This window comes from Cibotium barometz, chromosome 53 (assembly GCF_041138505.1).
Source record: "Cibotium barometz isolate CiBa-2024 chromosome 53, ASM4113850v1, whole genome shotgun sequence".
Taxonomy (NCBI): Eukaryota; Viridiplantae; Streptophyta; class Polypodiopsida; order Cyatheales; family Cibotiaceae; genus Cibotium; species Cibotium barometz.
In genome coordinates, this window is record NC_141098.1 from 9597001 (window position 1) to 9609101 (window position 12101).

Sequence of the window (12101 nt, forward strand, 5' to 3'; positions counted from 1 at the left end):
CCTGTATGTGTGTGAACAGCTCCTTCAATGGCTGTAAGTGTGCATTAGATTATTTGCGTGTGAACCACCTCTTATAGGTGGATGAGCTCGCATTTAATAAGGGTCAAAGGGTTTGGCATATTGAAAGGGCTATATATGCAAAGGCCTTGTATGTCGTTTCGATATATCAATCAATCAAATCCTAATCAGCTTTGAGTCGTGCAAAGTTTGCTTCTCTTTCTAGCTTTTGGTTTCTCTCTCTCTCTCTCTCTCTCTCTCTCGTCTCTACACTTAGGCAGCCATGGAGTTTCACCCACCTTAATGGAACCCTAGCTTGCTTTCACACTTGGCATAAGAGCTTTTAACAGTCTGCTTCACGCCTTTATCTTTTTCCCATACCCGCTTCTCCTCAGCATTATGGTAAAAAAAAAAAAATCTCTTCCGTTAATTGCCATGCCTAGAGTTGATCGCCACAGCCCACTGCTCCTCCACCGCTTCTACATCTACAGTCGTGAACCTCTGCTCCTAATGCCCGTTGCCTTGTGTGCTGCCAAACCTGCACGCCGACCTTACGATTGCCTCCAACTCCGACTCAAAACTGCAAGTGCTACGCATTCACCGGCTGAACGTGCTAATGTGGATTTAATAAGGTTTATTAAACCTTATCAGGGCAATGAAACGCGTAGGTAGCCCCGCCTCTCGTTGCGTGCCCCTCTCCTGCAGCTATTGCTAATGCTACTTCTACACCGCTGACAGTTTTTGCGAGCCACGCTTCTTCAGGGCATCACCATCAGCAACTCAACATCGTCATCTTTGGTTCTCCGGCGCTGGGTTTCTTACTTGGAAGACCAAGATGCAGCTTCTCTTGATGAGGGAGGGTGTCTGGAGCATAATCTCTAGAGATGATGAGTACCTAGGAGCCAACGAGCCAGAAAAGAAGAAGCTGTTGGCGACAACCAACGAGAGAGCTATTGCACTAATCGGCCTCAGTTTGGAAGACACTCTCGTTCATCACATAGACTTCATGCAAACCGCCAAGCAAATTTGGGACAAACTGGAGACTCTTTTTGGTAATGAATTTTCTTTAAGTTAAAGTTCTATGATTTGAAAATCATAGTCACATGGGTCGGGGGACAGGAACGGGGATGGGGAAGGGTTTGGGGATGGGGAACGCGTGGAGGCAGGGAACGGGGACAGGGGGTGGGACGGTACACAAAATAATGCATCAATATATCCATCAAATGTTAAGTATTTATATTACATTTGAGTACTCTGAAAGAAAGCACACAAAATGACACAATTCATGATTCATGTTACAAAAATAGTGTATTGGTAACTGTGTACACAAAACACAATACAACTGTCGAGACTCACGGCTGAAGCATAGTCTACTGTCTCTAGAATGCAGATACTAGAAAATAAACCATGTCTACATAAATATAGCTTGGGTAGTGGGCCCTAAAGGCTGAGCTCCACATGTGACGTCCAAGGTTGAAGCCTGCGGCGTTGCGCTAATCTAAGATCATCAATCAGAATCCATACTGAAGGAAACGCTGGCCTCATTGTCATGAGCAGTCTCTATGACCTCAACGTGCTCATTCTCCTTCTCTTGTTGCTGCTCCCACTCTACAAAAGGATCAGCTTTTGCAATCACCCCCTTGCCCAACATACACAAGTTGGCACTTACAAAAACCAAATCACAGGCTTTTTCTATGCCAAGGCGTTTCTCTTCTTTGATGCAGTGTGACTATAGGAGCTCCACAACTGCTTCAAACAAGAGGAGCTCACAGCCTGGCTGAGAATGTGAATAGCCAACTGCTGTAACTCTGGTCCATTTGATGATCCAAAATCCTCCCACCACAAAGCTGCCCTAACCCAAGTCTGATCCTCCTGTGCATCGGGGCAACCATACATGCCACGAAAAGATCTATACTCTGCAAGTGAGTCTCTTATTTTGCGCCTTGCACTAGGCTCTGGCACCAATCTCTCTAAGATAATCTGCCAACCACTATTCACCTCTCGATCATTTTCTTGACCCTTGCCTTGAAACTCGGGGTCCAAAATGTATGTTGCTGCATGCAAAGGAGAATGATACGCATTCCATCTTTTGACACAAAGATCTTGAACCATCTCATACTTGCTCTTGAGAGTGTCGTCCTCATCCTCGTCATCATGATCAAATTGCTCTTGCTCATTAATGAGCTCTTTCAACTGCTCAATCATCATGTCCATGGCCTTATACACTTTCCCAATGCATGGCTTCATGCCGTCCACAAGCCTCAACAAATGCATTATGGGCTGCACCATTGCATCAATGCGACGCACATGCTCCCAAAACTCAAGATCTTCAGCATCATCTTTGCATTTCCGCCCTCCAGTAGTGTAGAGGCTAACGGAGATGTGAACTCATCACTAATGAAAACCTGCCTCAATGCGGCACTACATGTACTCAACTGGCCCAACATCAAAGTTATACGCAAACCGTGTTTCCGAGTACTTCAAGAGCTGCTTGCTTGATTTCTTATTAAACTCATGTAGTAAGAGTTGATGATTCAACACAAAAGTGACCATGTGACTTGCCCTCTCAATGATGGGTGCAATCCAAGGCAACTTCCCTATATCCTTCAGCAAATTATTGAGGCAATGTGCCATGCAAAATGACACTGTCACATGTGGATACATCCCTTCAACAATGGCACCTACTGCCCTGTTGGCAGCCTCGCCATGCACAACAAATCCCACAACAAGGTCACTACCAACAAACTCTATTGCCTTTGTCCACTCTGAAGCAAGCACATCAGCACTCTTCCCAGTCCCTGATGCAATACATCTCTCCTCGAGAATAGGCCACTACCCCATGGATAGACCTCTTTTGTGTATCACTCCATCCATCGGCGGCGATGAGAGACACTCCATTCTTTTTCCACATATGCTTTGTGTTCTCTGCAGCTTGCTCTACAACACGCCTCTCTTTCTCAAGAAGAGTGGTATGCAAGGTCTCTGAGGATGGGGGAGTGTAAGATGGACCATACTCGCCAATCTTCCTCACCATAACCTTGAAGTACTTAGATCTGGCAGCATGGAAGGCAATATGATCATGAAAAAAGAAGCGAGCCACTACCGTATCAACATCCTCCTTTCTCTTGGGATCCCATTTCTGATCCAGGGTACTTTGTCGACGTGTAGGAACTGTGGATGGCATGCTAAAGGACGCCTGTGTGGTGTGGATGATGTATGGCTAGTTGATGCTGACGCAGAAGCTCTAGAGCCTCTACTACATGCCTCCGATACACAGGTGGCGGCCTGACAAATGCTGCGGGGTCAATTGCCACAGGACGTGCCACCCTCCTTGCTGTAAAGAGAGACGCTTGTGCTGCAGCCCGTTCTAAGAGCTCCATCCTCTTCTCTTGGCTTACATTTGGGCAAAATTGCACCTCATGCCCAGACTCATGGAGAATGTGAGCTCTCACCTTGTTTGCCCCACTTGTTCGTGTATATGGGCATAACCTGCAGCACCATTGACGTGAACCTCCTCCGCTTCCGGGTCTCTGTGCATTCACCTCTTCCCACCAAGACCAATTTGAACCCTTGCCCCCAACAGGGGCTACTAGTGCTCGCGAGGAAGAGGCCATTGAACTTTAAAGACTGGCTGTTGATGGCACTGGGCCTGGGCAGCTTAGATGGAGGTGTGGGCTTGTGGCGCACTCAAGGCTCAAGCCTCAAGAACCTATGCTGCTCTGCAGTCACTGCACACTGTAGAGTAGAGATGGAGGAGAGCAAGACTGCAAGTGTGCATAGGTGACAACAGAGATGGAGGAGAGCACTTGGCAGAGATTGCTCGCACGACAACAGAGATGGAGTAGAGCAGCAGTGAAGGAGCAGAGACGGAGGAGAGCAAGTGTGCAAAGGTGATAGTAGAGATGGAGGAGAGCACTTAGCAGAGATCGCTCGCACGACAGCAGAGACGGAGGAGAGCAGAGATCGCTCGCATGACAGGCTTTTAAATATAAAACGAGACAAAGCCTTCCCAAAAAGAAAATATCTCGTTTTTTTCTTCACGTCTCCAAACAAAGTTGCTAGCTGTCCCACAAAATTAAAGCGTCCCTTGACAGGGGACGGCCGTCCCCTGGTGAGGGACAGAACATAGGATGTCTTCCCTGCAGAGGGACGCATCCCCGCATGAAAGGGAGGCCGGGACGGCGTTCCCCCGTCCTGAAGGCCTCGGACGGGCATCCCCTGTGACTGTTGAAAATGCTAGATAATGAAGACTTAAGTGATCACCTTGCCAAGTTCTACTCACTAGTTCAATAGCTCACTAGCCTCAAGTGTGAGCCTGATGATGAGGACAAGGTGGAAGTTCTCACCAAAAGTATGCAAGATGTTACCTGATTTCAGCAAACCATCAAAGTCATGCATATAGCTTCAACATCATTTGAAGATATGGTAGCATTGCTGCTTGAAAAAGATAGAAGAAACAAGGAAAGTCAAGCAAGCAACAGTGTGAACTATGACAAAGCTTTTATAGGAGAGAAGAAGTGGAGGACCAACAAGAAGATTTAGTGCAGGTATTGCAAGAGAATGGGGCATAAGGAGGCCAATTGCTTCAAAAAGCTAGAGAAAGAGCAAGAGAAACACGATGCAAATCTTGTTGCTGAAGATGAAGAGGAACTTGCTGAAGAGGAGAACATATTTGCAGCAATGGTCCAAGTCTTCCTCGATGAGGTAGACGATGAGTGGGCATTCTAGCTGCCTTTATCAATGTGTGTGTCAAATAAGGATTCTCTGCCTTGGGTAGTCCCCTTAAAATCTGATTGTGTCTATGTGTGTTTGCCTTCAGTTATTAAAGGCTTTTTTTTTTCTCTCTATCCCAATTAGGAACTAGGGGGGTGACTAAGTGCTAGCCTTGCTACCTCGGTCTTACCTTGACTACCATGGCACAGGAGGTGCAGATGGTGAGGTAGGGTGGATGGGGTAGGTGGTTGCAACATCTTTTGCTTTCGGGTCTCACAACGTTTGCTCTGAAGGGGGGATTGTTGGGATATAACGGAGCTTGTATGTGTGTGAACAGCCCCTTTAATGGATGTAAGTGTGCCTTAGAGTATTCGCGTGTGAACCACCTCTTATAGGTGGATGAGCTTGCATTTAATAAGGGCCACAAAGGGTTTGGCATATTGAAAAGGCTAATATATGCAAAGGCCTTGTACTTCATTTCGATACATCAATCAATCAAATCCTAATCAGCTTTGAGTCGTGCAAAGTTTGCTTCTCTCTCTAGCTTTTGGTTTCTCTCTCTCTCTCTCTCTCTCTCTCTCTCTCTCTCTCTCTCTCGTCTCTACCCTCAGGCAGCCATGGGTTTCACCCACCTTAATGGAACCCTAGCTTGCTCTCACATGTAGGCAGACTCCACCAAGTGTAGATCAACCTAGACTTTATCAAACTTCTTTTGGTGAAGATCTTGGTTACAAGAAACGTGGGTTGGAGGCGGTGAAATGCCGTTTCCCCATTTCTTGGCTGGTGCGCACGTTTCCCACCTTGGAAACATGAGGAAAATGGCGTTTTTTTCGAAGGTCCACCCCCCTTTAAAAATCCTACCTCATCTTAAAAAATGGCCAAAAATTGGCCACATGGCAAAGATTTGGGGGGAAAAAAAACTCAGCTATGGTTTTTGCTTCGCAGCACACATTCTCTACGTTTTTTGCTTCCCAGCGCACCTGCACTCTCCCGTGTGCACCTGCACTCCTACAAGTTCATGTGGGAAGAGAAGATTAATTCAACAAACCAAACCAAACCTCTCCCGTGCTTGTGCTTTCATTGTGCCCCGAGAACCGTGCTTTTCTCATCTTGCAGGTGCCCCCTTGACCTCAAAAACTCTTTCATTACTTGATGCTGTTCGAAAAAGAGCCCTAAATTGCAAATGCATTGAGCTTGTGCTGGTTCCAGAGTGGCTTTGCACCAAGACTCTTGAGTCTGAGCGAAAAAACCCACCTCAAACAAGAAGAGCCCCTGCATTTAGGTGACTCCAACAATGTTTTCCTCACCATCGACTTCCGCAGTGCCTCTTGTGAACCCATTCCATTCAAGCCCAAACCACCAGTTACCCCTGAGCCCCTTTGGAAGTATGCCACTCCTATAGCTGCATTTAGTAAAGGGGGAAGCAAGAAATGGAACTGTAGCTTTTGCAAGATCGAGTTTGCTAGCTCCTATCCTCGAGCCCGTTTGCTTGGCATAACAAGGGAAGGTATTCAGGTTTGTTGCAAGGTTACTCTGAAGACTGGGCAAATGTGGTTCGGGAGGACCATGAGAGTGCTCTCAAGAAGCAAAAGACTCAGCATGGTGCAACCAAGAAGACATTGGTGCCACAAGTTACACAACCCTCTTTGCAAGGCATGTTGAAGGAGCAGTCCAGAGAGGAGGTAGATGTGGTGGTGGCTCGGTGGTCTTACTTTTGCATTGGCTCGCTCCTTGTATTTCCATGTGATGGTGTCAGCGATAGCATCTTTTGGCAAAGGATACAAGCCTCCCAACTACGAGAAGCTGTGGACCACACTTCTAGACAACGAAAGATCAAGGGTATGTTCCTGTCTCTCTATCGTTGAGTCTACTTGGCCTCATGATGATTGCTCCATATTCTCTGATGGATGGATAGATACAGCTAAGAGGCCACTCTGTAATTTTATGGTCTCAAGTGCAAGGGGTGTTGTATTTAAGAAATCTGTTGACACTAGCGGGAGTCAGAAAACTGGACAATTTATTGCAGAGGCTTTGAAGGATATCATCAGTGAAGTAGGTGTTGAGAACGTGGTGTAGATTATCATGGACAATGCAGCAAATTGCAAGCTTGCAGGACACTTGGTGGGCGAGGAGTTCCCTCATATTTTTTGGACTCCTTATGCAACTCACTGCTTGAATTCGTTGTTGAAGGATCTGGCCGCTATCACTTGGATGGAGGAGGCAATCACAAGCAGCAAGGAGGTTCAACAGTTTATTGCAAGTCATGATGCCACAAGAGCCATGTTTGGTAAGCTGTCCAAACTCAAGCTAATCAGTCCAAGGGATACACGGTTTGCCTCTAACTTCATTATGCTGCATCGACTAGTGAAGGTAAAGAGTTCACTCAAGCATCTTGTTACAAGTGATGAGTGGGATGCTTGGAAGGCCTGTAATGAGCCAGCAAAGGTAATTGAAAACAGGATCTTGTCAGACGCATTTTGGGCTAATGTGGAGAATTATGTGAAGGTTTTGTGGCCAGTTATGGCCATGCTTCGCATGGTCGACAAAGATGAGCCATGCATGGGTGTTGTGTATGAAGGCATTGATCAGATGCGATGCTAGAGAAGATCAGGGAGCTATTGAAAGAAGAGAAAAAGGGGGGTTCTCATTATGAGGAGATCCGAGCACTTGCGCAAGAAAGGTGGAAAATGCTGCATTCACCTCTTCATGCAACAGCTTTCCTTCTCAATCCAAGATGGTTTTCAAAGAAGCCGCATATTGACAAGGATGTGATGAGAGGGTGGAGGAAGACATTGGATAGGGTGGGCAAAGATCTTGCTGAGAAGTCAAAATACAAGGAGCAGTTGTCTAATTACATTGGATTCAAGGGGGACTTTGGTGACGGTGTAAAAACTATGCAGACAATGTCTCCTATTGCATGGTGGGAGAATCATGGCACAAATGCTCCACATTTGCAAAGATTGGCCATTCGGGTGTTGTCTCAGGTGTTGAGTGCCTCAGCTTGTGAGCGCAATTGGTCTACTCATGGGATTATTCATTCGGTTAATCGCAATCGACTAGGTCATAAGAAAGCTGAGGATCTGGTGTATGTGCATAGCAACCTCGGGTTAATATCTAGGAAAGAGGCTTCCTATGTCTCAGGGCCATGCCAACAGTGGGATGTATTGGAGGAGGATGCTTTAGAAGCATGTATTGAGGATCTACTTGATGATGAAATTGTGGAATCTATGTAATTGTATCATGTCATTGACATGTCACCTATGTATTTGTCTCTCAATGTTTGATTCATGAGAAACTCGGAGCAAGTCTTTCTTTTAAATGCGGTTTTAATGTTTCATTTATGTTTTGCACTGTATATTGGCTTTGAAACTCAACCTACCCTCGGCGTTTCCATCCACGTAGGTTTGCCGTTTCCTTGTGTTTCTTGTCAGGCTGTCCTATGACGTTTCCCTAACAGAAACGTTTCATGCAACCTAGGTGAAGATAGCCAGCAGCATTTTTGACCAATACACCTGCCTCCCCTTTTGGCTTGTTCTACAAAGTGATTTTCCTCCCTCTAAAGTGGAAGGGGAGTCTGTACAAAAAGGAGTAAGCCAACATATGAGAACCAATATCTTCCATTTGCAGCAGCAATAGTAGTAGCAAAACCTCTTCAACAAGGTACAAAAATTCCTAGAGGACCAGTCATTGACTTCAGCTACAGTTTATACATTTTATTTTCATTTTGAAATCAACAAATTAGGATCAACTCCCTGAGAATCAGAGCCCTCAAAGGAAATATCATTCGACACCAAAGATTTGATTGCACTCATCTATAGGAATTATGTCCTTGCCCAACACCCAGCGTGTTCAAGCAGCTCTCTGCTCAAGTGTCCCAAGAGTCCATCTATTTAGTTGAGTCCAAAGAGAGGGCACCCAAAGAAGAGATGCTAGGCATCCTCAAGTTTAGATCTACCTCTCATATCCCATGTTCTTATGCAGTATTTTGCTGCCCAAGGGGAGGGCCCCATAAGAAACTTTTATCCTTAATCATATAAGTCCAGGGTTGTTCCATGGCCACAAACTTGCCAATTTGGGAAGCAATCCTAGCTCTAGCATGTACTTTTAGATTCAATATACTCAGTCCCCCATAATCCTTCAAGTTGCACACTCTATTCCAAGATAACCAATGAGAAGGTTTCTTCTGAACTCCAATCCTCCACAAAAAGGCTCTTATGGGCTTCAGAATTTTGAGCCAGCAACATTTCTAAGAAAGGAGTATAAGGCTTGCAGAATGAATCTAATGACAATCACTCTGGCATGAAAGGGAAGAATGAAGTCTCATTTCTTAATTTTGAGCTCTATCTTCTGAATAACCCAATCTACAAGCTGCCTGTTGGAAAACTCAACCCCCATAGGGTAGCCAAGGTGCTTGAGCCTTGAAGCCATTCCCTTGTTCTCCACTTGGCAACCTCATCAATTCAAATCAAAAGTGTTCTTTTCTATTAGACTTATAATTCTAGATTTGCTAAGGTTGCATCCAGGACTAGACGCTTCAGGAAAGCAATGGATGATATGCTAGTACTCTCTTGAGGTTATTCTCCTCAGGTTGAAGGAAGAGGATGGAGACATTAGCAAAACATTGAATGATTAACTGTTTGCACTGCTCCAGCTATTACTCATTTCTTTGATTATCCTCTACATCCATTTCCAGGGCTAGGATAAGGGGGTGAGTTACCATAGAAAAAAGTAGAGGGGCAAGGGGGCATCCTTGTCTAACAGACCTTTGAATGGTAAATTTTTCCACCATTGAGGAGTTTGGATTCAGCCCCTAGCAAAGGACATACATAATAGATGCAATTTTAGTTACAAATCCCATCTTATTCAACACTTTGCTTAGAAAAGACCAGCGAACCTTGTCATAGGCCTTCTTAAGATCCAGTTGGAGTATAATGCATTTTTGCCTGGTTATCTGAGCAATCTCCACAGCAAAGAGAGAACTATATACGTTGACCAATATTGATCTCCTCTGAATGAATCCATGTTGATTCTTAGCAACCACAGCTTGGAGAAAGGGGGAGATCGGAACAAAGATAATGTTCCGTCGGATCTGCTCCTGCGAGCTCCGCCTCATCCCCCTCCCGTCTACCTTCCCCCTGCTGCTTCTCGCCGTCGCGCGCCCCCCTCTCCCCCCCCGCCTGTCCCCCGCCATCTCCTCCGCCTCTCTCCCCCGCCTCCTTCCTCGCTTCCTCCCCCGCCATCTCTCCCCCCCCGCCTTCTCCTCCCCCGCCATCTCTCCCCCCCCCCCCCCCCCCCCTTCCGCCCCCGCCATCCTCTCTCCTTCCGCCTCTCCGTTTCCTCGTAGGGCTGTGTCCCTCCCGTTGGTGACCCCGGTCTCTGGCCTTTTCCCTCTGGAGGACTCCATGGAAGCCGCTCCGACTACCCCTGCCGATTCCGATCTCCGTCTGGAGTTCACAAATGCAGATCATCAGTTGTTTGTTTCCACAGTATCCGCTCTTGAGGCCTCCTCCTTGGTCTGCAAGATAGTGGGTAGCCGTCCGATGCGGAGAGAGCTTCGCGACCTTCTTAAAGGCAGCCTCGTTGGCGTGCCTGCCAAGATCGTCAGCGTCGATTTTTTGGGACGTGGCTACTACCAGGTGGATTTCGAGTCCCCCCAGGCAGCTCAGACGGTGCTGGCTCGGAGCCCCATTGCCCTCCGCTCATCCCGGGTGTTCCTAGCGCGATGGACTCACGGTTTCGACCCCGCTTCTGACCCCCTAGCAGGCGCGACAGGTTTCCCCATCACTATCTGCTTTCCTGGACTCCGCAGGGAGTACTTGCCCCTCTTGTCATCCATTGGCAAGGCGTTCGGGCAGGTGGTGGAGACGCCTCAGACAGCGGCTTCAGTGATAGCTCGGGCAGCAGGACTCCCGGCCATTCGTGTTGTGGTTCCGTCACCGGAGTCCCTCCCGAAGACGATCCTCCTCCCTTGTCTTTCTGGAGGACATCTGATACAGCGCGTGGAGTATTCGGGCCTCCCCGGCCAGTGTTACATCTGTCGGGAGATGGGCCACCTCGCACGCGCCTGTCCCCGCAAGGGGGTTCATCCTTCACGCTCTGCCGCCTCTGGACCCCCTTCAGGAGGCCCGAGGGGTGGCCATCCACCTCAGAGACCGGACATCCCTGGCTCGTCTCAGCAGGCGCCATCATCTGACGAGCAGGCCCCGGCGGAGGATGCCGCGCAGACCTTGGAGGCTGGCGGATGGTAGGAGGTTCGTCGGCGGAAACGCCCGGCCCGTAGGGACCGTCACAGACGCCAGCAGGCAGCATAGGCTGGCGGACAGGCGACTCCGGCTGGCGTCCAGGCACCTACCCGCACTTATGCTCCAGTCAGGGATAGGCGGCCAGCAGGTCCCACCCCGATGGACGAGGATTCAATCTCAGTGCCCGTTGAGGCCGCCGGTGGAGCCCCCACGTGGAGACCCCGCTCCCGCCTCCCCCCGCGGGGGGCCCCGGCCCCTCCATGGAGCAGATTCCTGAGGATCCCGGGCCGCACTCTGCGACCCCTGGCCCCTCTTCCCCTCACTCGGAGAGCACTCCTTCCACCCTCCCCTCTCCCCCCCAGCCCCCCCCCTCCCGCCTCCCCCGGCGGCCCCCCCTGACACCTCTCCTCTGGCAGATGCCTCTCCATCCTCTCCTCGCTCTCCCCCCTCCTCTCCGCGAGCCACCATCCCTCCCTCGGCCTCTCCAGGATACTCCTCCAGACCACCCACTGCCCCGGGGCAGCGCAGCTGGGTAGGCCAGAGTTCAGTTCAGCAGCTGTTCCACCGCCACTCCGGGCCGGTGGAGATGGCGATCCTAGCTTCGCCTGCCACAGAGTTCTCTCCAGTCTCCCCTGGGGGGCCCCCGCGAGTGATGGGGCTCCCAGTGGATTACGGTTTTTTCAGGTGTCTCCAGCTGGATGCTGGCCCGTTCGAGACACTGGTCGCGCCCTTGCGAGTTTGCGTGGTGTGCCATCCCTCTCGTTCTCCTTCAGTGGTGAGCAGCATGGTGGCCTTCTCCTTTCCTCTCAGTGTTGCCCCAGACACAGCATGGGATTGCAACTCTATAGAGGAAGTTTTGCGTGATCAGATACTGGAGTTTTCTCACCACTTCAGTGACTTGGGGCTCACGGACCTATTGCAGACCCGATTACACTCAGCCCGCATGAGCTTGTTTGGTATAGGAGATTGGCGGGCGGATCCGGTCCACACCTCAGTTGAGGCGGTGCTACTGATTCTCCTCCACGCCGCCCCGAGGATGCAGCCTACCTTTAGATACATATATGCAGAGGATTGGTCTCACGCCTATGCCCTGGACAGGGCGAAGGTGGAGTGGGGCTGGACACAGAGACAGGTCACCCTCTTTTTGGA

The 12101-nt window shown here is 48.9% G+C and overlaps 1 protein-coding gene across 10 annotated transcripts in view; it reads left to right on the forward strand.

The window, feature by feature from the left end:
* The window catches only part of LOC147608261 (protein NEOXANTHIN-DEFICIENT 1-like), a 128248-nt gene that overhangs the window by 92796 nt on the left and 23351 nt on the right, over nucleotides 1–12101 (forward strand). The window lies entirely within an intron of this gene.